Source organism: Neovison vison, chromosome 1, assembly GCF_020171115.1.
Source record: "Neovison vison isolate M4711 chromosome 1, ASM_NN_V1, whole genome shotgun sequence".
NCBI classification, from domain to species: domain Eukaryota; kingdom Metazoa; phylum Chordata; class Mammalia; order Carnivora; family Mustelidae; genus Neogale; species Neogale vison.
Window position 1 is genome coordinate 254,349,163 of NC_058091.1, and position 25,600 is coordinate 254,374,762.

Below are 25,600 nucleotides of genomic sequence, written 5' to 3' on the forward strand. Positions count from 1 at the left end.
AATAGGGGCGCCTGGGTGGCTCAGTTGGTTAATCCTCTGTCTTAGGCTCAGGTCTTGATCTCAGGGTCCTGGGATTGAGCCCCGCATCAGGCTCTATGCTCGGCAGGGAGCCTGCTTCCCCCTCTATCTCTGCCTGCCTCTCTACCTGCTTGTGATCTCTCTGTCAAATAAATAAATAAAATCTTTAAAAATAAATAAAATAAAGAAATAAACTTGAAATAAATATGACAACATCTTAACAATTTACACACGTGTGGAACACAAATATTTGCAATAATATGTCTATGTATGTTTTTTATTTTCTTTAATTTTTTAAAATTAATAGGCTTCATTTTTTTAGAAAGATTTTAGATTTACAGAAAAATTACAAAGATATGATAGAGTTCCCATATGTGCCTCCCCTGCACACACAGTTCTCCCATTATTAACATCTCACATTGGTATTGTATATTCGTCCATTTAATAGGGTTCCTTTTTAAAGATTTTATTTATTCTTATTTTGGAGAGAGAAAGAGTACATAAAGCAGAAGGGAGGGGAAGAGGGAGAAGCAAACTCCCCTCTGAGTGGAACCCAAGGCAGGGCTGGATCCTAGGACCCTGGGATCATGACCTAAACCGAAGGAAAATACCAACTAAGCCACCCAGGTTGCCCTATTTGTCACAATTAATGAACCAATATTGACAGCTAATTACTTAATTTAATTTAATAATTAATTAATTAATAATTTAATCATTAATCAATATTTCCTTAGGTTTTTTTATTTGTTTTTTTAGAGAGAGGTGGGGAGGGAGGGGGCACAGGGAGAGTGAGAATCTTAAACGGGCTCTATGCCTGGTGTGGAGCCCCACATGGGGCTCGATCTCACAACCCTGAGATCATGACTTGGGCTGAAATCAAGAGTCAGATGCTTAACCAACTGAGCCTACCAGGCACCCCAAGTTCCTTGGTTTTAAACTAATGCCCTTTGGTTCTGGATCCCATCTAGGATGGCATGTTATATTTAGCAGTCACGTCTCCTCAGGGTCCTCTTGCTGTGACAGCTTCTCAGACTTTCCTTGTGTTTTAAGTCCTTGATAGTTTTGAAGAGCACTGGTCAGGCATAGTGCAGGATGTCCTACTATTGGTATCTGTCTAGTGTTTTTCTCATGATTAGATTGAGGTTATGGGCTTGAGAGAGATAGGTCACAGAGATGAAGAACTATTTTCATTACAACATATCAACATGATTTATGACTGTTGATGCTGACCTTGATCTCCTGGCTAAGGAGATGTTTCTCAGGTCCCTCCACTGGGAAGTTCCTCTTTTTTCTCCTTTTGCTTAGTGTCTTCTTTGGAAGAAAGTTGCTGTGGGTAGCCCACACTTGAGGAATGGGGAGTTACGCTTCCCTCTTTTAAGGTGAAGAATGTACATGCATTTTCTGGAATTTATCTGCACAGAGTGTTGTTTCTTCTACCTCGTTTACTGATTTATCAGTCATTTGTTTATATTAGTATGGACTCATGGATATTTATTTTATACTTTGGGTAATAAAGCAACACTATTTTTTTGCTCAGTTTGTTCCGGCTTTGGCCGGCAGGGGCGCTTTCATTTACTTAGCAGCATTCTGATTGGATACTATCACTGCCCTGAGAAAGATAAGAAAAAAGCAGTCCATTCAAGTGACCAGAAAGTGCAGGACATGACCTCCTACCTCTGACTTCCAAACTTCCACGGCACACACTCAGCCCTGGTCCAGGGCTGCAGTCCAGAAGACAGACTGAGATCACCGGGCAGATCTTCCAAGAAAGTCAAAGAAGTCACCCGCTGGTCTAAGGAGGTCCGTGTGTGTGGGGCTGCTCCATATACTAGAAGTTCATAGCCAGGGAAAGGGTAATTATATACCTCAATAGAGAAACAAAAAATATGTGAGCAGCGCTGGGTTATCATGAAGAAGTTCAAGTCTATAAATAGCACTACCCTGGTCCTTAACCATCTCAGGAGCAAATTAAAGCTTGCCTCAGTGCTGGCCATGAACTTGCTGTCCTGCCCCAGCCCTGGTGCTCCATAGGGCTTCACTGAGAGGACCACGGGTGACCAACAGACCAAGATCCAGGAGCACATATATCCCCTCATGTACAGGAGGGAAGCGTGCAGTGGCCCTCCCATGACACACATTGTTCTGAGAATCCACAAACAACCTTCACAATGGAACCAGTGTCCTGGCCATGGGCAATTACTGAACAGATACTTCTTTTCTGATCCAGCAGGGATCAAAAATCTTGAGGGACCTCAAGATTTGAGAAATAAACAAGATCTCAATCTTGAGAAATAAACTAGCTCTGGATGGAAAGTACAAAAAATACCACTACAGAGAAGGTCTTCTTCAAATTGTTCAAATCCTTCAAATCCTTCAAGGGTCCAGACCGGGTCCATGGGTTGGACATATGGCTTTATTTGGGAGAAAAAAGCTACTCCAACCTTGATCTCAAAACATGCTCAGGAAGTCATTCAAATGTGAGGCCCATGTCAATACCCCAGTTCCCACTGACACAGGGAAAATTTTGTAGGGACTGCTACAACTGAAGATTTTCATAACACAGCAAATGCTTTCATTTCTTTTTAAGTCCAAAACCTCTCTTGGCCAAGTACTGTTAAAACAAAGTTTCATGATAAGGTCTTTCAAACATTTAATAAGCCTTGAAGATACTAGCGCATACTGTGACCTCTAATTTTGTCAGGTCTTAATATTATGCTATATTTGCCACACATCTTTTTTTTTTTAAGAAAGAAAATATTGTAGAACCCCTTGCATCCTCTGTGCACATGCTCACCCCAAGTCCCACTGCCCTCACATGCCCTAGCAGACAAATATTCCAGTTCACACCGAGCTCTTCTGCCCTGCCTTCCACTCAGCTCGGCAGGTGACGGTATCAGGAAGGGTGTGCTAAAGGAGACCCACTTCGCAGAGCGGCTCGGCCAGAGAAAAGGCCTGCTGAGCACAGCTGTTAGGAGGAGGAGGAGTGGGGTGTGGAGGAGAGAAAGGATGAAAAATATGGTCTAGGGCTTGAAATGCATTTCAGCCTTCCAAAGACAAAATATGCTGCAACAGATCATAGCATCTGTTTTGTCCAAACTCTCTTTTGTTGTTAAGTTGTGGTGCTCAGGATGAAAATGCCAACATTACAGAAATCTCATGTTCTTCGTTCTCTTAAGGAACTGAGGTACAGGAAGAGAGAAAGGCACAGCGCTGGGAAAAGGTGGGTGAGGCCAAAGCCGATTTGGCTGCAGAGTACTGTTTAGGTCTAATGATGTATTAAGTGTTATCAGACTTGTAAAAAATATTTGATAAGCCAGGGAATGTTCTGGCAGGCTAGTGGTTTCCAATTTTCTATTTCTGCAAGATTTCTGCTGATTAAATTAATGCTATATGGTAGGGTTCTTTCAGGGACATGGACTGAATGGAGTCCTAAGCCAACAAACATAAAGAGAGCGGGGAGGACCCAAAACCACACTCATTTGCTAAATTTCCAAACAAATTAAACTTAAATTGTATTATTAAACCCAACCAAAGCATTTTCAAAATACCACTTGCCAGACTGGTTCAAACTGGAAGCACACAGTCTGTTTCCAACACCACCAGCCCAGACCCAAGTCCAGTGCAAAGTACAGTCACTGGAAGGGAAGGAAACTGTCAACGGCATGCTTTGTGCTAGGCATTGTGGTGGCTACGTCACTTTCTACAGCTTATTGAATCCTCACAAAATACTCTGAAGGATGACAGTAATCTGGTCTGACACAAGAAGACACCGCAGCTCAGAGGGGTCAAGCAACCTGCACAGGGTAACACAGCGAGCAAGCAGTTCATATGGCTGAGCCCTGAATGAAACACAACCACAGGGAGCTCTATCTTTCTGTGGCGGTCTCACTTCCGTGGTGTTTGTGCGTCAGTGGGGCTATTTCGGACTGCAGAGAACAGAGAAATGCTCCCCTTCTCTCTGGACTTGGGGGTGAACTGTAAGACTCCAGAGGAAGTGAAGGAGCTCAGAAAGCAAGAATGGTCACAGCAACCAGACTCAGGCTTCTGTGGTGCGTCACAGGGACATATCCTCTCAGAGGGGCTCATGCGGCTGCCAATTCTAGTGACACTGCCCCTCTCAACATAGCCTTCCTCTCTCTCTCCTTCTCTCTCCCTCTCTTTCCTGCTCTGCTTGCCTCGTGCTTTCTGCCTCCTGGCCCCATCTCTCTATTCCCATCATGCCCCTACGGGTTATATGTGTTTCCCTTGGTCAAAGGACAGTGGGTAAAAGGCCTTCCCATCTAGAGGAAACAGGCCCCACAGGGGTGGCCTGTTTGTGTCCAACCAATTCTTTGTCCAATTATGTGGACTAGGGTAAAGACGCCACATGACACAGATGTGGTGGTTAATTACACAGAAGATACCATTTCCTCAGCGAGGAGGTGTGGGTGTGGCAGGCTTTTGGGGTCTCCAGGGCTACCTGGAGTTAGTGCCCTTTGGCCACCATGATAAAGCGTCACATACAGGATGGCTTTAGTACAACAGACATTATTCTCCTGCACAATACAGAAGGCTGGAAGTCTGAGATCAGGGAGTCACAGGGCTGTGGTTCCCACAAAGGCACCAGAGGAGAGTTCTCTCTTGCCTCTTCCAGCTTCTGCTGGGCTCAGGCACCCCCCTGACTTGTGGCTGCTCCCCTCCTACCTCTGCCTCTGTTCTCACACAGTTTTCATCTCCCCATGTTTCTCTAGGTCCTCTCCTTTTACTATAAGGACACCCGTCATTGGATTCAGGGTCCACCCTAAATCCAGGATGATTTTACCTCGAGGTCTTTAACTAATGACATCTGCAAAGACCCAATTTCCTGATAAAGTCGCCTCCTGGGTTTCCAAGCAGATATAAATTTGGGGGGTGGGGGTACACTATTTAAACCATTACAGCTTCTCTTCAGTACACTGTAGTGTCACCCCCAAAGCGTACAATGGGCTCCGAGACAGCAGGAGTCACACTGTTGTTACTTCTTTGGGGTTTGCCTTAGCATGTGCCAGGAGCTAACTAACTGCCTCCTGACTTACCAAGAATAGACTGGAAAAAAATTCTGAAAAACCAACATCATCTTATTCAAATCCCTACCTGTTGCATGGTGCTATGCTGCCCGCTGACATCCTGCATTCATCATGGCTGCCTGGTAGCAAGTTTTGGGGCCACCCGCACCACAGGACACGGTCCACAGAGAGGGGGCTCTGCAACTTGGCCCGGCTTCTGAGCAGAGGTCTGACACCACAGCTTCTCCATCCTGGAGTCAACCAAGTGCAATCTCTGCAGACCTAACCCTGCCTTCTAGTGTGTTCCAGCCCATGAGCCAACTGGGTCCAAAATCCATGCCAAGGTTCTCTTCATGCTCCCTCTCAGTCTCCTGAGGAGGTAGAAGAGTCCTGTTCATGTTTGGCCTTGTTCACTGAGTGTTCTTTGGTGGGAAAACAAACCAAACCAAACCCCAGAACTCTGGTTTGGTTCTTAGTGATATAAAAACTATTTGGATTTGGTTCGAGGTTGAGCAAACTGGTGCAGTTTGTTCCGGTTTTTGGTTCATCGTTCAGGCCAAGTTGCTGATCCAGACAGAAAGAATGTCCCTGGAATGCCTCTTCCAACTAGGGCTCAACAGCTGACAGGGCTGGGTGTCCCAACGGAGGCCGCCTGCTCAGTACACCCCCAGGGACTTCCGTGCAGCTCCGAACACAGGCCTCTGAGGTTCTGGGGAAAGGGCCTGGCAGCACATCTGGCCCGGTTCTCTTGGGCCTTGCCCGGAAGGTCATGGTAGCTTCCATAGACTGGGAGCAGAATGGGGGCCAGGCCGCGAAGCATGCCTTCAACCCAAAGGACCGGGGACAGAGCGGGGGCAGCCTGGTGGTGGGTGTCACTGTGTAAATCTGTTCCAGTTTCCACATAAGCGCAGCTCTAGTGATCTTAGTCAAGGACGGTCAGGGAGCCACAGAAAACCCATATATGGCTGGGTGGGAAACAACAAGGAGTGATGGGCCCTAGAGGAGCCGACTTGAATGCTTAAAGGCATTCAACTTCAAGCTGTTCGAAGTCCGGTGCTCCTTCTGTGAGGCTGGCGGGTCTAAGAAGCTCACAAAGGAACGGTCCTGCCTACCAAAGAGAGCATGGTTTCTGGGGGCTATGCCACAGTTTCCCTCCCCAGCCAGGAAGCAAGGCGGAGCCAAGGACGAGGCTTCAGGAGTGCTTGTCCCCAGGGAGCAACTGCAGGGGACAGAGCAGCTGGGGGCATTGGGGACACCTGGCAGTGAATCACCAATCAAGAATTTTGAAAGGAAAACACATATTTCCACTCTAGTCTCCCTCCCACGCTGACCACACATCAAAGGGGTCCTCGGATGCAGGGAACTAGTCAGCTGGGTTGATCAGGCCCTGAATGCTGGAAATCCGAGGGCTGGGACCAAAAGGCAAAGTCCCTGAGGGACTGCCCCAATTCTGCAATGTGGGAAGAGACATACCTCTGGCCACCACGCAGGGAGCTGACAAACACTGGAAACGGAAAGAAAGTTCTGAGATCTCTCATCCAAACACCTCAGCTTCTCAGGATTATTTTATCTTTCCTTATCCTTTAAATAATCCACGAAAGGCCAATCTTATCAAAGGCACTTTGGGTTTTCCCTGACTTAGCTTGAAGCCATTTTTACTCCGCCTTGACTACACGGATAGCAAACACCGCCTGAGACACAATCCAGAAATATTTCCTGGTGCTGGCTGCCCTGACAGGATTAGACCGCTAGCTAGCACATGTGATTTCAGCTGGGTGTGCTTTGTGTTAAACTATGCTTGCTACGTGCTGGATTCAATTATAGGTTTTCTTACACTTACATCTTCATTAGTTCTACATTGCCGAGTAGACGGAATGTGCTGTCAGCTTCAAAAAAAAAAGTGTTATTTTTTTTCAAGGATTCAACACTGTCCAGTCCTATTAAAAAAAGAAAGGAAAAGAAAAATCTTGGCTCCAGTACACATTGCTAATGGGCATGGAATTGATTCACGAGTCTCCAACTCTAGTTGTATAAAAGTAATTACTGCAACCTCGAGTAATTGCTTCCATATTCAATACCCACAGAAGGCTGCACATGTGTAACATACACACACATATATATTGAACTAGGAGAGAATAAAATATAAATTTAAAAAAAGAAACTATCAGAGAATATTTAAACTGCTCTTATACGTACCCCTAAAAACAAAAAGCTGTAGCTGCGATAAAGATCCTGACAGAAACAAATGAAGCAGGGCCAGCAGAGACCAGAGCCCGGAAGACCTCAGCCCTCCAAAACTGGAGAGCAGGTAGTCTGGGCACGGGAAGTCATGAGTGGCAAGTTCTATGGCAGCCTCAAAGGCCTACTTCCCAGCCAGCAACTGGCAGCACAAGGTGGTACCCTCCTGCTCAGTAGCACAGCCTTCCCCAAGGTCCTGTGAAGCCTCTGCCTGGCCCCCAGTCTATGGAGCTTCATGTCCTACGTGTGACTCTGGAAGCCACAGGGCCCACTCTGTCCGCCAGGTGGGTCCCACAGGGCATGAGAGGCTCCTGTGCGGTGGGGCAGAGCATTCCCATACAGCCCCAGAAACCACTTCAGGGAGGAAAGGGATCCATGAAAAAGGTCTTCAGACCTGAAGGAACCTTTCTGAGCAAAGAGAGAGACATTCAGAGTTGGTACCTCAGGAAGGGAGTTAAAGGCAGGCGTTCCTGGTGATGTGGAGATGATGGAATTGATTTTGTGAATCGAAACCCAAGACCTGACATGGTTCTCTGTTATGTTTCATGCTTGGTTGGAGCCTGGGACCTCTTGGAGCTTGCTTCCTGTCAGCTACAGAATGGCCTTCTTATCCTGGCTTTGCTTCAGCCACAACTGTGATAAAGCTACGTCCCTCACACCTCTCTGCTAAGACCGTGATTGACAATGCCGGACAAAGACAGACCTCCAGGCAGATGGGCCTCCGCCCACTCACCAAGAAGTTTGTTCAAGCAGGTGCTGCACGCCTACCTGCTCTGCCTTCTATTGCATGGGTCCCCATGTCACCTGACAGGATAATTCCCCAGCTGGGGGTTGAGAGGAAGGAACACCTTGGCAGTCGGGTTGCTAATGGCGTCTTCTTCTTGTCTGGGTTCACAAAGAGCCAGGCAGTGTGGTGTGGTAAAGTGACCCAGCGGAGCAAGCATGCAATGCTGTGGGCCCGGGCCCAGGCTACTGCTGCAGATCCCACACCGCAACTGGAGAGACTCCTGGCTTCTCTTCAGTGTTATCTCTGGCCAGCCTCTATAGATCCTCAGCCTGGCAAGAGAGGCCCATTTTAAAAATCCTGGCAACCACGTGGGACCTGTCGCACACTGCCTTGGATTTTTGGGTCTTGATTGAAGTTCAAACCACATAATTTTTTTGTTGGGCTCTGTTTGTCCTCTTTCTCACCTTGGACTTGGTTCCTCAATGTCTGTCTTCCAGAAGGGTGTCAGGGCCCAACAGGCATCAGAGGCATTTCCTTGATATATAATCCATAAGGAGTGGCAGGAGAAGCCAGAGAACCTCCTCCATCAGGAGGTTCAGCCCAAGGTCATGAGACATTTTTAAATAAGAGAATGAAAAAAAATTTACTGTTTGAAATAAAGAGCTGGAAATCCAGCTAGCACATAATCAAGGTACATTTGGTCATTTGAAAAAAGGCAAAGTGGGTAATTGAACATCATCGTCACCATCATCATCATCATCATCATAAAAGACCTTTAAAGAAATAAAGAAAGAAGACGATGTGAGCTTTGAGATGCTCTGGAGGTTTAAAAGGTATAAATTCAGAGAACCTAGAATCCGTACAGCTCCAGTGTTGTGGAGACCTGGCCTGGGGATGGGGGAGGGGTGGTGACAGCAATGCTTCTCCCCAGGGTGGGCCAGGGCTCTCCACTCTCCCCAAGGAGTGCTCCAGCTGCCACATGTTCCCCTTCCACAGACTAACAGCAGTTATGATTAGAAAAGGGTTTGGCTGCCAACTTGAAAATATATAGACCAGCAGCACTAGAAAATGAATTTCAGCTCCTCATCCTGCCGGCTGAGGGGCAGCGGCTCATTTGAAAGATACAGACAGAAGATACGGGGTGAGAAGTTAGAAGAGAAATCTCTGTCGTCAGTGCCCTACAGGAGGGTAAAAGGACTGTCCGAAGACAAATTCTTCCAGAGTTCTGGCCTTGGTTTCCTTTTCTATAAAATGCTAGAGGCCTTGGGCAGTTGTGAGCATTTAGCAAAATAACAATGCAAGTGTTAGCACTGCTGGCAGAGGGGAGAAGAGAGAAAGGAGGACAGACAGACAGACAGAAGATGTTGCCTCTTCACCCACAAACCAACTCATGGAAAAGGCAGGGTCAGAATAATTTTCTTCATTCAAAAAGTATTGAGTTCTGAACAGTGTTCTAAGTGTCCAGGGTTTTACATTAGTGAACAAAGGAGGTGAAATGCCTAATCGAACTAGGCCTGCAACTTTATAATCCCTGGACAGGGGAGCTACCCCAACCAATAAATACTTGTAGCATTTCAGCCAGTTTGAGCTGGGTCTTTTGTTACTTTCCAAGCAAAGAATTCTAACTGCTACTGTCATCCTCTAGGAATGGCGACCCCTGACCAAACCCTGGGTCTGGTCACATTTCACTCCACATTCAAATGAAGGAGGAACACTGAAGACAAAAATGCTTATGTCTCTATGTCTCTGTTGGAAAAACCAGCCACCTCTGGGGGGCACACAGCTCTTATAAATAACCAGGAAGCAGATTCAGGCTCAAAACACTCCTGGGTATTTACCCCAAAGATACAGATGTCGTGAAAAGAAGGGCCATCTGTACCCCAATGTTTATAGCAGCAATGGCCACAGTCGCCAAACTATGGAAAGAACCAAGATGCCCTTCAACGGATGAATGGATAAGGAAGATGTGGTCCATATACACTATGGAGTATTATGCCTCCATCAGAAAGGATGAATATCCAACTTTTGTAGCAACATGGATGGGACTGGAAGAGATTATGCTGAGTGAAATCAGTCAAGCAGAGAGAGTCAATTATCATATGGTTTCACTCATTTGTGGAGCATAACCAATAGCATGGAGGACAAGGGGCGTTAGAGAGTAGTAGGGAATTTGGGTAAATTGGAAGGGGAGGTGAACCATGAGAGACTATGGACTCTGAAAAACAGTCTGAGGGGTTTGAAGTGGCGGGGGGGTGGGAGGTTGGGGTACCAGGTGGTGGGTATTATAGAGGGCACAGCTTGCATGGAGCACTGGGTGTGGTGAAAAAATAATGAATACTGTTTTTCTGAAAATAAATAAATTGGGAAAAAAAAAAAACACATAAAAAAAAAAAAAAGATTCAGGATCTCTAAAAGAAAGAGAGAAAGAGGAAGAAAGAAAGGGAGGGAGGGAGGGAGGGAGAAAAAGGGTGGAAGGGAGAAAGGAAGAAAGAAAGAGGGAAGAAAGATAAAAAGAAAAGAAAAAAAGGGAAGAATTCCACAGGAAATTGAAAGGGAATTTGGGAGATAGAACAGAGCAAGCTTCACTGGACCATGGCCAGAAGAACTAGCCAGAACAAGCCTTCCCTTTTTAAAAGGGAAAGCCCGAGAGTCCCAGAGTATTAAGACCTTCCCAGAGTCTCTCACTGGAGGTAAATTTAATGAATGGTATTTCTGAATACAGTTTATATATATCAGTAAACATTTTTTGTTCACTTTATGTACCCTGAAGCACACCTAGGAAAGACACTGCTCTGAACTTTCAGGATCTCCAATTCTGTTTTTTGTTTTAGTTCTTTGCTTTTTTTACAAAGTCCGTGTTCTGTTCCCTATTTTGTCAACTTTGTGAAATAAGCCCCAGTTGTCTTGAAGGCTGATGGGCTTTGCCCCCTAACTGAGAATGAGGGCCAAGGATGATGACACAAATGTTCTCAGAAAGATTTGTAACAGCAACACACATGCTCCTTTCCTTCTAGAAAGTAATCGAACAGCCTTTCAACAAGCCCTTCCAGTACTGTAAGTTGCCATGGACGTTTTGCTATTTCTGCCTCACCAGCACCTGCTCTTCCATCTTCCATTAACAACTGATTTTTCTTGGGGAGCCAACTTTCCTCCACTCTCAGGGCTGGTGGTGCGGTTAGGTCTGACCCCCTGTCATGGCTGCAGCACAGGAGGGACCGGTGACCCAGACCCAGACAATAAGAGCATAACACCCTCCTGGTCACATGTTAATTGGTTTAAGGATGGTCACACAGCTCAAACTAGGCCAATGGAAATCAGTCCAAAAACAGATGCTGAAATTTGGGGGGAAGACACTGTTCTTTCCCCCCTGAGGTTGTTTAGCTGATAGAAGGCAAGTCCAGAGGACCTTGGTGCTAATGGGAAGACAGCAGAACTGAGAGACAGGGAGAGATAGAGCCTTGATGACACATTTGGACCCCCCAGATCCAATTATGCCTGAAGGCAGCCTCTATCTATGGGAACTTGAAGATATTTGAGCCAAAATTTTTCCTTTCTTTTTTTTTCCTTTTGCTTAAGCCAGTTCATGTTTAACCAATCCTGGCTAATTTGTAAGTAAAGACTACCTACATATTCCTTACCTAGCCTATCCCTGCACATAGTACACTCAATCATGGCAGTTCAGAAATTAGCTGGGGCCCTACCATCTACCCTTTCCAAACACTGCTTATCTTTAAAAGGGTCAGTATTAAGGAGGGGACGTATTGCATGGAGCATTGGGTGTGGTGCAAAACAATGAATCTTGCAACACTGAAAAAATAAAATTTAATAAATGAATGAATGAATGGATTCAGCATTCACAGCGCTGCCCTTCCTTCCATCCTCTCTTCTCACTATGAACTCCAGTGGTTCTCCAAGCTGTGCCTGCAGACCCCACCCCTTTCCATTATCCCCATGGATCTTTAAATCGCGTGTGATCACCATGGCCCAAGATATTTTTTTAGAGGAACCCAAATTCCAGTTGCTATACATAATGTTCTCGTGGTGGTAGATGAGAAAGCAAGAATGGGAGTCCTGATCAACATGGCCTTACCTGGGGCTTTAGATTCAGGCTCCACTTGGCTTCAGATTAGTTAGGAAGTGCTCAGAAAAGAAACAGCTAAAGCCCCGTGGGGGGAAAAAAAAATCCACAGGCATCTGTCATAAGAGTTTTTGAATCCTTCCCAGACAGCTCCCTGGGTCTTACAGTAATTGCTGAGTGCTTTTCACAGAATCTCATGATCACATTTCTATGGTCTTTTCTGGAAAGGCCACTGAAGACCCCATGACCTTGCACCAGATAAGTGCACAGCAAAGGCCAAGTGGTGGCTACAGGAGGCCCTCAAACTACGTAGAGTTCACAAGTACACAGCAAAAGGCTCTGAATACCAACCATCACCTTCCAGAGCTGCAGACTAGGCTTCCACTGAAGCTCAGAGTGCACTGGCTACCTTCTTGCTCTAAGAGGATCAGCAGTCGGCTGAATAATGGCCCTAAGTACTGAGATCCAAGGATGTCCCTGTCCTCATTCCTAGGACCTATGACTGTGACCTTGGAACAAGGGGCCCTACAGATGTGACGAAGTTCAAGATCTTGAGATTGGGAGGTGACCCTGTAGCCTCCCTAAAAGAGGGGCACACAGAGGGTCAGAGTCAGAAAAGAAGGCCATGTGACGACGAACCAGAGGCCAGGGTGCTGCGCTCTGAAGCTGGAGCCATGCTCAGCAGCCAAGCCATGCAAGTGGTCTCTGCAGGTGGGAACCCCAAGAATATGAATTCTCCTCTAGGGCCTCCAGAAGGCCAGCGCATTGCCTAACTTCTGACTTCCAGTCTCTGGAACCGTAAAAAAAATAAATAAATAAACCTGTGCTGTTTTGAGCCATTACCTTTTAAGCCACCACCTTTGTGGTACCAGGAAACTCATGTAATTTGCAGTTACTGTCCTTGCTTTTGCAATAACTGCATCCAGATGCCAGCAGTAGCTCCCTGTGCTTGGCCCAAGCCGAGCTCTGGTTCTTGTGGCTGGGACAATGCTACCAGTACACAACAGTGTCCCCATCTCACAGCTTCCAAACATCCTGGCCCTTCCCCTCTTCTAGATGGGACTCCTGAGCTCAGGCTCAGAGCCCTATTGATCAAAGAGAGCCAGCAGGAACCTCTGAAGAGCATGGAGGCGAACGTTCCTCCACCAGTCACCACCTCAGCTATAACTGGATAGGATGGGATATCTCCCACTGGCACCTTCCCCTGCAGAGGCACTGTGAAGAGAAAAGATGGCCGCTGCTTCACAGATGATGCACATTAAAGATGTACTGACTGAATGGAGGAAAGCTATGTGTACTACTTTCCCAACGAATCACCACAAACTTAGTGCCTTAGGAAGAAAAACAAACAAGTTCATTTTCTTACAATTACAGAAGCCAAGAGTCTGAAAGCTGTCTCACTGGCTCAAGTCAAGATATCGGCAGGGCTAGATCCTTTTGGAACCAATGAGAGGAGGGTCAAAGCACAGAAACAAGAAAATGTCGTCACTCTCTTAATCTCACGAAACAAACTGTGGGTTGCTGGGGGGAGGGGGTTGGGAGAAGGGGGTAGGGTTATGGACATTGGGGAGGGTATGTGCTTTTGGGTAAATTGGAAGGGGAGATGAACCATGAGAGACTATGGACTCTGAAAAACAATCTGAGGGGTTTGAAGTGGCGGGGGGGTGGGAGGTTGGGGTACCAGGTGGTGGGTATTATAGAGGGCACAGCTTGCATGGAGCACTGGGAGTTGTGAAAAAATAATGAATACTGTTTTTCTGAAAATAAATAAATTGGAAAAAAAAAAAAAGAGGAAAAAAAAATTACTTAAAAAAAAAAATGTCGTCACTGCAAAACCAGGGACAGTAATTGCAAATTATATAAAAACCCACCGAAGAGAAGAATGCATTTTCAATGGGGAGTTCTCTCTGGGAGAAGGCAAGCTAGTTTCCTAGGCCCCTTTCTCTCCTTTGTATTAATTATGCATTGGTAAGAATTCTAGTGATGTCCACTCAAAGCAATACACTCATGTGTCCCCTTCCCTCCACAGGACCCTCAGCTGGGACTTATTAAATTCTACCTACATTCATGCCTGGAAACCAGGTGGGTCAGCTGTAGGCAGTCCTCACTGGCTTTTACCCAACCTAGAAAGTAGCCAAGTGCCTAGAGCTGCCCTCTCCTCCCACTGTCTGGCCTTATGACCAACAGAATAGAATGTTCCCTGTCCCCGCAGACCAAACAAAGGCATAGGAAAATGGTGCCCCTAGGGCATGGCCGTTAATATGTCAACAGACTGCTCTCTGTCAAGATAGTCTCCTGGGCAAAAACTCCAACACAAAACCTCAGGATACAACTCTTCTTTCTCTCTAAATTAACAGCAGCACTGGAAGAGAGATCCTGGCTTGTCGTCATCCTCACAGAGGCAACCATTCATTAAAAACATGATACGTGCCACTCTGCAGAGAGGTGAAGAAATTCAGCCAAGTTCGTTTACTTGAACTTGCGTTCTTTCCAACAACTTACATTCTTTCCAATAACTTACATTCTTTCCAACAACTGCTGTTCATACATATAGTTGCCACATCCACCTACGATGGGATGTTTCTTCAAAACTACTAACTGGTAAGGGTTTTGTTCTTCTCCTGCCATTTCTCATTACCCCAGGATAATTCCCCCACTCATGCAGCAGCCAAGGTGTTCTGAATTTTCTACCCCAAGGAAGAGAGGACACACAATGGGAATCTTTCCCTGCCCTAGTTTCAAAAGCATACTGCCTTCAAGGCCCATAAAGGGCCTATTTGCAAAGGCAACATGATTGACTTGGAGAAGTTGTGATTACGAACAGCAAAGCTTCCCATCATGCCCAGGTCAAGGTTCCCCAGACTTAGGGAAACAATGGAAGTGAGGGAAAGGATGAAAGGGGACTCTATCTCTTGCTCCTGGACATGGCCCAAGGACACTGGAAAGGATGACAGAGGCCCCATGCAGATTTTCCCAAACTTCAGTTATTGATGAATCAAATGTCATGTGCTTTTGCTGTCACTTTTCACCTATAGCAGCATTTACCTGCTTTTTCTCTGTAAATCAACTTTAAAATAACTCTTCGGTCAGTTAAGCATCTGACTCCTGATCTCAGCTCACTCAGGTCTTGTACAACTCAGGGTTGTAAATTCGAGCCCCACATTGTGTGGAGCCTACTTTAAAAAAAAAAGAATAAGATAAGATAAAATTATTCTTTTTAAAACATAGTTTCCGGGTGCCTGGGTGGCTCAGTGGGTTAAGCCTCTGCCTTCGGCCCAGGTCATGATCTCAGGGTCCTGGAATCGAGCCCCACATCAGGCTCTCTGCTTGGCAGGGAGCCTGCTTCCCCCTCTTTCTCTGCCTGTCTCTCTGCCTACTTGTGATCTCTCTCTCTCTCTCTCTCTCTAATAAATTATTTTTAAAAAGTATAAAAAATAATAAAATAAATAAAACATAGCTTCCTCCTAAGGAATGATATTTTTAAACTCAGAGACTTGGGACGCCTAGGTGGCTCAGTCAGTTGGGCATCTGCTTTAGACTCACGTCATGATCCCAGGGCCTGGGATCAAGTTCTGCTCCCTGTTCAGCAAGCAAACTGTTTCTCCCTCTCCCTCTGCCCCACCCCCTGCTAGTTCTCTCTCTCTAACAATAAATAATCTTTAAAAAATAAAATAAAATCAGAGAGGTGCTGATGTGCTAGTTATATTTTTTAGTAGTTATGAAAAAAATACCAAACAATTACCATTTTTTAAAAATGCTTGTGTGTTACCTAAATGCTTGCCCCACCTGGGGAAATGCTATGTTACCGTCGCCACTCCCAGACTGAAGTCCTAGGGAAGAGGGTGCACAATCAAGAAGGAGTGCTGTTTACCATGCCCTGGGCAACCACCTGGAAACTACAGGCTGGGGAGGGGTATGTGCTGAAAATTCCTGGAAGACTAAAACGGACAGCCCTAGATTCAGTCACAGTATTCGCCCAAAGCTCTGTATGACCAACGGTGTGTGACCAGCTGGGAAGTAAATACCTTCCGAAAATTCCTTGGTACCTGTATGTGTTTACTGCCGTGAGAACACCCTGATCTTTGATTCTCATAGACAGCAAATGACCTGAACTGTGGCTCCCTTCTGGAAAATAATAAGGATGTGCTCCATGAGGTATGTGGTCTTTGCTCTGTCTACAAACCCACATGCCCGCAGGGGCCAGGCAGACAGTGAGTCAAATGAGCCTGTGTCAGCAAAACCACAACGCAACAGGATGAGAAACGGCCACTGCCACTTGGCCTTAGGAAGTGGGAGACAAGCGAGAATGGTGGGGACTGTGGAGAACTAGGGACCAAGCCTCAGCTGCCTCCAAGCCAGCCAGCTGCTTCATGCCTTAACAGGGAACTGTTTTGCCCACGTGTTCAAATTTTTTAAGGTAAGCTGGAAAAAGATGTTGTTACATACATCCTCTCAATTTTTAAGTGTTGACAATCTAAATTAAGAGAAGAAAACTCTCTAGCAAATACCACGTGGACCATAGCTGGCCCAAGGGCATCCAGTTGTAGCCTTGTTTGAACCATGAAGACAGGGACCGAAGTTTACTTCTCTCTGGAGATAAAACTTCACACATCTGGGGCGTCTGGGTGATTCAGTCAGTTAAGCATCTGCCATCTGCTCAGGTCATGATCTTGAACATGGGTTCAAGCCCTACGCCAGACTCCCTGCTCAGCAGGGAGTCTGCTTCTCCCTCTCCCTCTGCCCCCACCCCCTGTTCGTGCTCACTCTCTCTCTCTAAGGAATAACTCTTTAAAGAAAAAAAACAAAACCAAAACAAAACCAAAAACCCTTCATACATCTGGGCTCACAGGCCCAAAGGCACACCTAAGGAGAGCCTGGTTATCCCCAGGGTGCTGATTCCAAAACCAAGGGTCTTTCCACTAGATTATACATCTTCTGTCATGTGACCAGCAAATGATGTCATTATGTCTGCAACCAGCCTCCCACCCCACCCCCGGCAGTGTAACACCGTGCCCAAATCAAACTTCCCAGAAAGTGATGATGACATATGCTTAGCAATAAGCACAGCCACTACTTCACAGCCTGTGAATTCAGTGCAAGTGAAAGCTCTGTGGGGCCCCAGGGAACAGCCCAGCACATGAAGCCACACAGGCCTGCATCAGACCACACCGCACAAGCTCCCCACGCTGAGCCCCAGCATCGCCACCATGATGGGTACCCCGCTGAGCTGCAGTGAGGTCTGAATGAGTGAACATGAAGGCAAAGTCTTCAGAAACTCGAAGGACCTCACAGTGGCTGGCATGGTAGCTGATGTCTGTCATTATTTAACTATGTTGGGGCGACAGAGTCAGCATCTCTGGGTTTGGCTGGACTAGGCCAGGCTGCAGCACAGGAAGTGGCTCGGGGCCCCCTTGACCAAGGGTTGGAGGGAGGAGGAGGAAACCAAGGGTCTGCCTCCCTTGCCTGGAGGTCAAGAGATCACACTGGATGGGAATCAGGTGGGGCAACAATTCTTGTTGAAGAAGAAAGGAGTCTAGGCCTCCAGCTTCCAAATAGGGAATACAGAGTGGTCACCTGGGCACTATAATTAATTAACTGTTCTGTAAAGAAGTGTGGGAATCCACAGTGAAAATAGAAATGACATTTTAAGAAATTATTGTCTACAAACAGTGCACTTGAGATGTGTGCATTTTACTGTGTGTTCAGAAAGAGCTACAAGCAAATAGTGAACTCTAGTAATACACATGCTAAAGTATACTGAGGGTGTGTATTAACGGCTGCAACTTACTCTGACATGCACCCCCCAAAATTCCAGATGGACAGATGTAGAGAGGAAGGGCTGAATGAACAGAAGCATGATAAAACCATGCACTGTCAAATACTAATGCATGTAATTAAAAAAAACTTGAAAAAATTAAAATAAAATTTTAAAAATAAATAAAAATAATTATTAATTTAAAAATACATCAATCAAAATAAATTTTGAAAAATATTAACGCATGTAGACTCTGAGTGACAGGTATGCGAGCATTCCCTCTAACATTCCTTCAATTTTTCTGCACTATTTATTTTTTATAAGTAAATGTCAGAAAAGTAGAGGCCTATAAAATAATTTAAATGATTTTTAAATAATTTAAAGGAAAATACAGTGATGTTATAATATTAAGCAAGAAAAAGCAAACTTGATGGTTTCCATTATATAAAGTCCCCTCTGCCACCATGGGAGAGATGGAATATGAGGCATTTTAGAAAAGACTCCCTTTCGAAAAAAGAAAAAGAAAAAAATCTCTGCTGAAATACCGTCATTGGAAGTTTGTTCATCTGCATCTTGAAGGTTTTTGGCCTTCCAGAATCCTCTTTTACTTTTAGGGTGTCTAAAGAAAATACCTCTCAAGTTATTACCAACATGCATCTAAGAGGGATAGAAACTGGCAACCAGCTGAGAGTGAAATAGAAATGAGAAGTAGCAAGAGATGAAAAGCGACCACTGAGGAGACGGGAGGAAATGGGGTCGGTGAGGACAGAGCCCTTTTCAGAACATGAGCTCCCACAGGCTGCACCAGAACATTTACCATCTTATGCCATATGAAGAGGGAAACTGAGGCACAAAGGTGTAAAGAGACCTACCTCAGGTCAGAGAACACCACAAATGTAGAAGTCAGGAGCAGTCACGTCACCACAGGCTCTCCGCCACAGGTTCTTCTGGCTTTACCCTATGCACCTGAACCAGGGGCCAGGAAGTCAGAAACCAGCAGCAGGTGTGCTCGGGTGCAACAGGAGAATGCCCCCCGTGTCTCCAGGGAAGACACTCCCGCCTCCAGGTGTGGGGGGAAAGCACACAAAGTGATGCTTAGTTCACCTGGATCCCTGCACCACCTGTCCTAAGGCAAATCACATTCACCTGTTACCTTCCTGATGTAGAATCCCATGGTGAGGGGCGGGAGGGTTATGGGAGGGCAGGTCAAGGGCAACCTCGCAGTGAGAGGACCAGGCCCCCCCCCCATGTGACCCACAAAAGGCGCTCCAATGACAGCCTAGAGACTACAATTCCTGAAAATGCTCGTCCGAACCGGCTTCTTGACTTGGACAGTCACCCAAGCGTAGAATTACTCAAGAGTATCTTTGCCCATGAAACTGCCCTTTTTTTTTTTCTTTACAAAATCTGGCTGTTCTTCTCAAAATGTTTTGACTAGAAATTTTTGAAATGTCTTGAATGTATTTATGTGCCGTTCTTTGAAACAAGGCGGATTTGCCCTATTCCACGTTGCAACGTGCAGCGAAGGTTCAGAGTCCAAGAGCCAGAAGCCATAGAGCTAGAATTACAGGAATGCCATCTTGAGGCCAGAGACACAAAGTGAGAGTGTCACTCTGAGCAATGGAAGTAGCCTCCGGAGATGGGGCCCAGCCCAGGAAAAGGAAACACTGAGGAGAAGAGGTGAAGTGAACTGCATCTTAGGACAACAGAGAGCCTACCGTTCTGAGTTATCCCATTGGCAAATGCTTCCCGAGCATCTCCCGAGTAGGGAGGTGTGTGTAGGCACAGCCATGCTGGGTGATAGAGACCGTGACCGCAGGGGGCTGGAGAGCTCAGGTATGCAGAAGGTCAGTTTGGGCTGCCATTCCTGACCAGGACAGACACCCTTTGCAGTCCAGTTCACAAGCCTCCCTTCCCAGGTTTTGGGACCGCACGGTAACTACACAGACGTTCCTGGAAAAGGGAGAATTCAGGACATTGATGACACAAGAAGCTGGCAGGGGATGGGGGAGCAAGCAAATACAGGGTGCGTGGGCCTTCCATGTTGTTCGCCTGATGTTATCACCCCCCTGAGAGACCTTCTTCCCTAGTAGCTCTCCAAGACACTCAGCAAACACCACTTTTGGTTCTTCCCAAGAACGCTACCATTTTGCCAGCTGCATGGACGCTCTTATAAAACATGTCCCCAGATGTCTTGATTATGGAACTATGTCGGATTGGGACCCCTTCTTCACAGAGCAGGGAGGGGGACAGCTTTGCAAGAGGTGGTTCCATTCAGACCTGCCTCTCCACTACCCAAGACATGAGCTGTGATTCTCCAGAGTCCAGGAAGGATGTACTTGGACTTCTTGGAAAAGAGCAAGTTCCCTGGCTTCTTGAAGTTAATGAGGAGTGAGACACTTAGCTTTGATCTCTGCCCCAAGCCATGGGTGATCAAAATATTCTGCCTTTGTACTTACGTAGGTAGCTCCATTTTTAGGCAAAACTGCACAGAGCAACTAAACCAGTGTTGGCACCTCCCAGGTGCCCCCTCAACTGCCCACACCCAACCTCATAAGTCTGGACCTTGGCTCGTCAGCCCCAAAGCAGGACATTAAAGACTTATTGAGCTACATCTCCAATAATAAAAAAATGTTTAAGAACCACCATAAAAATCCATTGGATGGCATTTTTTTCCATTTTGGCAAAACTAGAGTCATAGTCTATGTTATTACAAACTCAACCACAAGAGAAGAAAGTCAGCCAGTCACAATTTAGAAAATCACATTCCAATAGCACTAGAAGGGTATATTAGCTGAACAGAGATGTGTCCAGTCACATCTGTCTTTTTCCACAGATGCTGCCCCCCCAGGCCACTATTGAGCAACCTGTCCCCTTTCCAAGCAGTGTCTGCATGCTGAATACTGACCCGAAGTGATTCTGTTTTCTCAAACTTGTAGACAGAGAGGCCTTGGACTGGGTATAATTTGAGAAGCCCCAGAGACAGACCCCCTGACCTTTCACCCCTCTGCCAATTTAGAGTCATTAAAGGGAATATTAACTCTAAAAGGTCCTTTATAAACACAAGCTGCTCCTGGGAGGGATAAGGGATTAAACCACACAGCCATTCACACTTTAGTATGAAGTAGGCTGATAAGAGCTACTATTTAGTAAGCATCTATACCGGGCCTCACATTGAAGTAAGCACTTTAGACAGTCACTGAATCAGACTTTGAAGGAATTAAACATGATAAAATTTTGAAGAGGGGAACATCTGGACAGGTCTGTTAGCAAGGAGGGAGGATGGGGATGGAGGGTTTATGAACAAGACTGACACCACAAAAAAAAAAAAAAGACTGACACCACACACACACACACACACACACACACACACAAAGACTGACACCACAAAGAGAATAGAAGGCCAAGGAGGGGGGCAATAATAAACTCTTATGAGGAACTCAAGATAGTCATCCCAGAGGTGACATTTCAGTGGAATTTTGAAGGACATGGAGTAGTTCAATAGGCAGCCATGGCGAAGAACAGAATTCTTGGCAGAAAAAACAACATGGAAAAGATTCAAGTATAGAAAATGACACCATATATCTATCAGTCTAATCGCCAGCAGGAATACTCAAATTAAGAGAATTCAGGAAGTGTTCAGTAAGACAGATGACTGACAAAGATATGGCAAGATACAGGGAAACCGCAAGGGATAGTGCAGGCCTCGAAGGGCTGTACCACCCCTGGACTCAAAAGGATGAAGGCGGGCAGCAGTGATCTGAAGACAGCGAGCCACCTTGAGAGGATCTGAGGCATCTAAGGCACATAGCCCGCCCGAGATGACCCCACAGAATGGGGGCCAAGGAAATCAATACCACCACCTCTCTCTCCCTTCCGCCTATGGGGCTCCCCAGCCACCAAGCTCAACAGGAAGCCAGAGGGCAGGGCAGGGGAGTCTAGGTGATGCACCCCAAGTACCAATCCCTGGGGCTTAGCGCTGGGCAGGGCAGAGTGGAGGGAGGATCTGGGGTGGGGCAACAATAAGGCAGCGAACAGAGTGTGTGAAATGTGGCTGCAACATGGAGTATGGGTTGGAGTGAGAGGTGACAGAGGGACACGGAGCAGGGATGTGACCACAAAGTGAGCCCATCTGTCAGGCTAAGAGTGAGTGGAAACCATTGACCCAAAGTGGTCGTAGAGACATTGACCACTGCTGGCCTTTGCTGAGGGCCCTGGGAACAGGTGTCCATCAAACGATGCCTGGCAGCCAATGACTCCTGAGCTAAGCCAACACCTTCCTAAGCTTTCCAAGCTGTGCCCTGGAAGCCACCCCAGCCACCATTGGCTCCTGGAGCTCCCACCACAGCAGACAAGAGCCTGGGAACACAGAGGGGTGCTGTCTGCCAGTGGCTACCGAAGCAAGCGCAACCTAGAACATCTGGAACCAATTAAAACCAGCCTATCTCTTTAATTTATACTCCAGTCCACCTTTCCCCACTTCCTCTCGTGGAAAGAGAGCCCTGTGATGAGGAGCTCTGCAGGAACAGGTTTCCCAGAAAAGCGAAAAATGTCTGACTACCCCAAGGGACAGCTCCAGGCAGCCAAGTCAGTCCTGCCCTGTAAGGCCTCAGAAAAGAGACAGGCGCCAGCCCCCTCTCATCTGGGAAACATTAAAAGCCATCTCTGAAGTGATTCATTAAAAGTCCTTCAGTGGCAGAAGACCATCACCCAGATGTGAAAATAAACACAGCGGGAAATTCCAGCATCAGAACCGTTTCAAGTCTTTAAACAAATGCATGGCTATTTCAGGGAAAGGAAGAGTCTTTTGACTGTCTTTCCAAGCCCACAGAATCCAAGTCAGCCTCTCTCCATCCAGCACGCCGGGCAAATTCCCACGATGCCAGACTCTGAAAACTGAAAGCACTCACTTGACTCTCTGGGGCCCTTCCCACTTGAACTGCTCGGCAGCTTCCCAGCCAAGGCCAGTCACCCACACTCACCAAGCTTCTGGTGGTGCAGCCTTCAGCTCAGCCTTCGTGAAATATCAGAAGTCAAAGTAGAAGCGACTGCTCAATTCTGCTTTGGGGGGAAAAAAGCATAGAAAATAAATGGAGCATGAATCAATATTGAGCAAAACAGCATATACACTGACAAAAACATAGTAAAAATGGAAGAAAATGTGAGCATATTTGGGCACAGATCACATGTTATGTCCAGTGTCTGACAGAGCGGATGGTGCATGGTAGGCATTTAATAAACACGTCAGGAAGGAAGGAAGAAAGGGAAGGAGGGAGGGAGGGAGGGAGGAAAGGAAAAGAGGGAGGGAGGAAGGAAGGAAGGAAGGGAGGGAGGAAGGGAGGAAGGGGGACAGAAGGGAAGGAAGGTGGGACATTCTCCACCCATGAGAACAATGTCCAGGAATTTAGGAGTTACTCAAGTACCAGCTTTACTTGGAGAAACCCAACAGAACCCCACCTTACTTCACTTCCTACCCATTAACTTATAAGGATCAGAAAGAGTTAAGTTCCTTGAAGTGAAATTCAAATCCTTCCCATCAGAGAATATTAAACTGCACCAAAGCACCTGGAATTGCTCTTGTTGTTATTATTGCGGTAAAATATACACAACACAAAATTTGCTGTCATAACAATATTTAAGGGTACATCTCAGTGGCATGAAGCACACTGTTGCGTCTATCTCCATCTATCTCCATAACTCTTTTCATCATGAAGAAAATGAAACTCTATACTCATTAACCAACAGCTCCCTATTTCCTCCCCATGGGCCCTGGCAACCATCACCCTTCTTCCCATCTCTTCCCATGTGACTGCTCTAAGGACTTCATGTGAGTAGGATCAGACGGGATTTGTCCTTCTGCGTCTGTCTTATGTCACCCAGCACCATGTCCTCCAGATCCAACCACGCAGGAGCATGTGTCAGAATATCCCTTCTTGTTGAGGATGAACAGTCGTCCGCTGAATGTATGTACCACATTCTCCTTATCCACTCGCCGGTCGATGGACACTCGTGTTGCTTCCACCTTTTGCTCTTGTGACAAATGCTACTACAAACATGGGTTTACAAATATCTCTTGGAGTCCTTGCTTTCAGTTCTTTTGGGTCGAGACACTGGGATTTCTTTTGAGCAGTGAAATTTCCCCTGAGAGGGGGAGGTGGGTAGAAAACCCAACATTCTCTAAGCTTCAGCAAATGACAGAGCTGTCAATTGACTGGAAAACATAGCAATTACGAACTTACGCACACTCAGACTTCTAACAGGACACTGTGTGCCCAGAGGGTTTTGAACCTCAGGGAACCCTCTCTTCATCACAACCAACTACTCATTCCCAGTCTAAGGGGTAAGGTTTGGAAGCCTAAGAGACCCAGTTCCAATCTCAGGAGGAGCCCTTATGAGTAAAGACTACTGAGAAAATACAAGATAAATAAAGCATGTATCAATACTTTTTAAAAAAAAGACTACTGAGAAAATATACAAGGTGCTGGTGTATCGTAAACCCTCCATAAACACTGTGTTTCCTCCATTCTAAGATCTCACCGCCTTTTTCTCAACTTCACATTTCTTTGATCAAATTTCTGAATTGAGGGTGTACATCACCAGACACCAGCTTTATCATTACCGGTGAACGGAATGAACTCAGCCAAACTGCTCTGGAGAGATCATAGAATTTTCCTTAGAAGAGCGTGGAGTAAACAACCCCCACTTGAGAATGCCTAGCACACTTGCCTGCCAGAGGTCCCCATTCACCTCAGATGAAAGAGGGACTTCGGAAGAGTAAGTCCTTTTAGGTCCGCACTGTGGAGCAGAACTGTTCATAATGTGGCTGAGGAACAGACCCACCAGTGGAGCATCAGGGCTAAGGACGAAGGTTCTGGAATTAACTGTCCTGGGTGTGGCCTTAAGAAAGTCTAAGAAACAATCTGAGGGTTTTGGAGGGGAGAGGGGTGGGAGGTTGGGTGAGCCTGGTAGTGGGTATTAAGGAGGGCACACATTGCATGGAGCCCTGGGTGTGGTGCATAAACAATGAATCTTGGAACACTGAAAAAATAAAATTAAATTAAAACAAAAAAATAAAAGAAAGAAAGAAAGTCAGTTCACCTCTCTAAGCCTCAGCTTCCTCGCCTGGAAGAGGGAAGCTGTACCACTGCTGCCCCCTAGGGCGGCTGTGAGGAGCAGAGACAGATAACGTTACTCCACGCTGGGCACAGAGCCCACACCCAGTCAGCTGTGGGACCAGCTGAGGGCGGTCAGGGGCCTTCTCCCTCCATCCTCAGGCATGCCTGCAGGAAAGCTTACATCGTGCTCTGCCCCTTCTCCAAACTCTACCGTCAGCACCCTCCACATTTTCTTTCACCGCTTTCACCGCCTTGATCATAAGGAGAAATACAAAGGAGCCTCCCTGCCCCCACTTACCCACCAACCCATCCAGCCACACACCCACAGACATTAACTGAAGGCCTACCCTCTGCTGAGCCTCACGGAGCCACTGGGAGCCAATGATGAACGGAACAGGCCTCTTCTCCACAGGAAGTCCCAGTGGCCCTGGGGAGGTACAGAAGTAATGGGCAGAAAGTCAGACACTTACTTAGGGCGATGTGGTAGGAGGCATGGCTGCAGGCCCTTTGGCATGATCCGTTCCCTTCTCTCACACCCCATGAAACAGTACTCTCCGATCCTGTTTTACAGATATGGAAACAGCATAGGGACTGTAACGTGCCCCAGGTCACAAGGCTGTTCAGTTTCACCTCTACGCTGTGGGA

General features: G+C 46.5%; 1 long non-coding RNA gene across 1 annotated transcript in view; it reads right to left on the bottom strand.

The window, feature by feature from the left end:
- LOC122892666 overlaps positions 1-25,600 on the bottom strand; it is a 225,782-nt gene that overhangs the window by 86,919 nt on the left and 113,263 nt on the right. The window contains exons 2-3 of the long non-coding RNA XR_006381438.1: positions 25,303-25,382; positions 22,823-22,898 (exon numbers count right to left, since the gene is read on the bottom strand). This is a non-coding gene — a long non-coding RNA (uncharacterized LOC122892666). The remainder of the gene's footprint in view (positions 1-22,822; positions 22,899-25,302; positions 25,383-25,600) is intronic.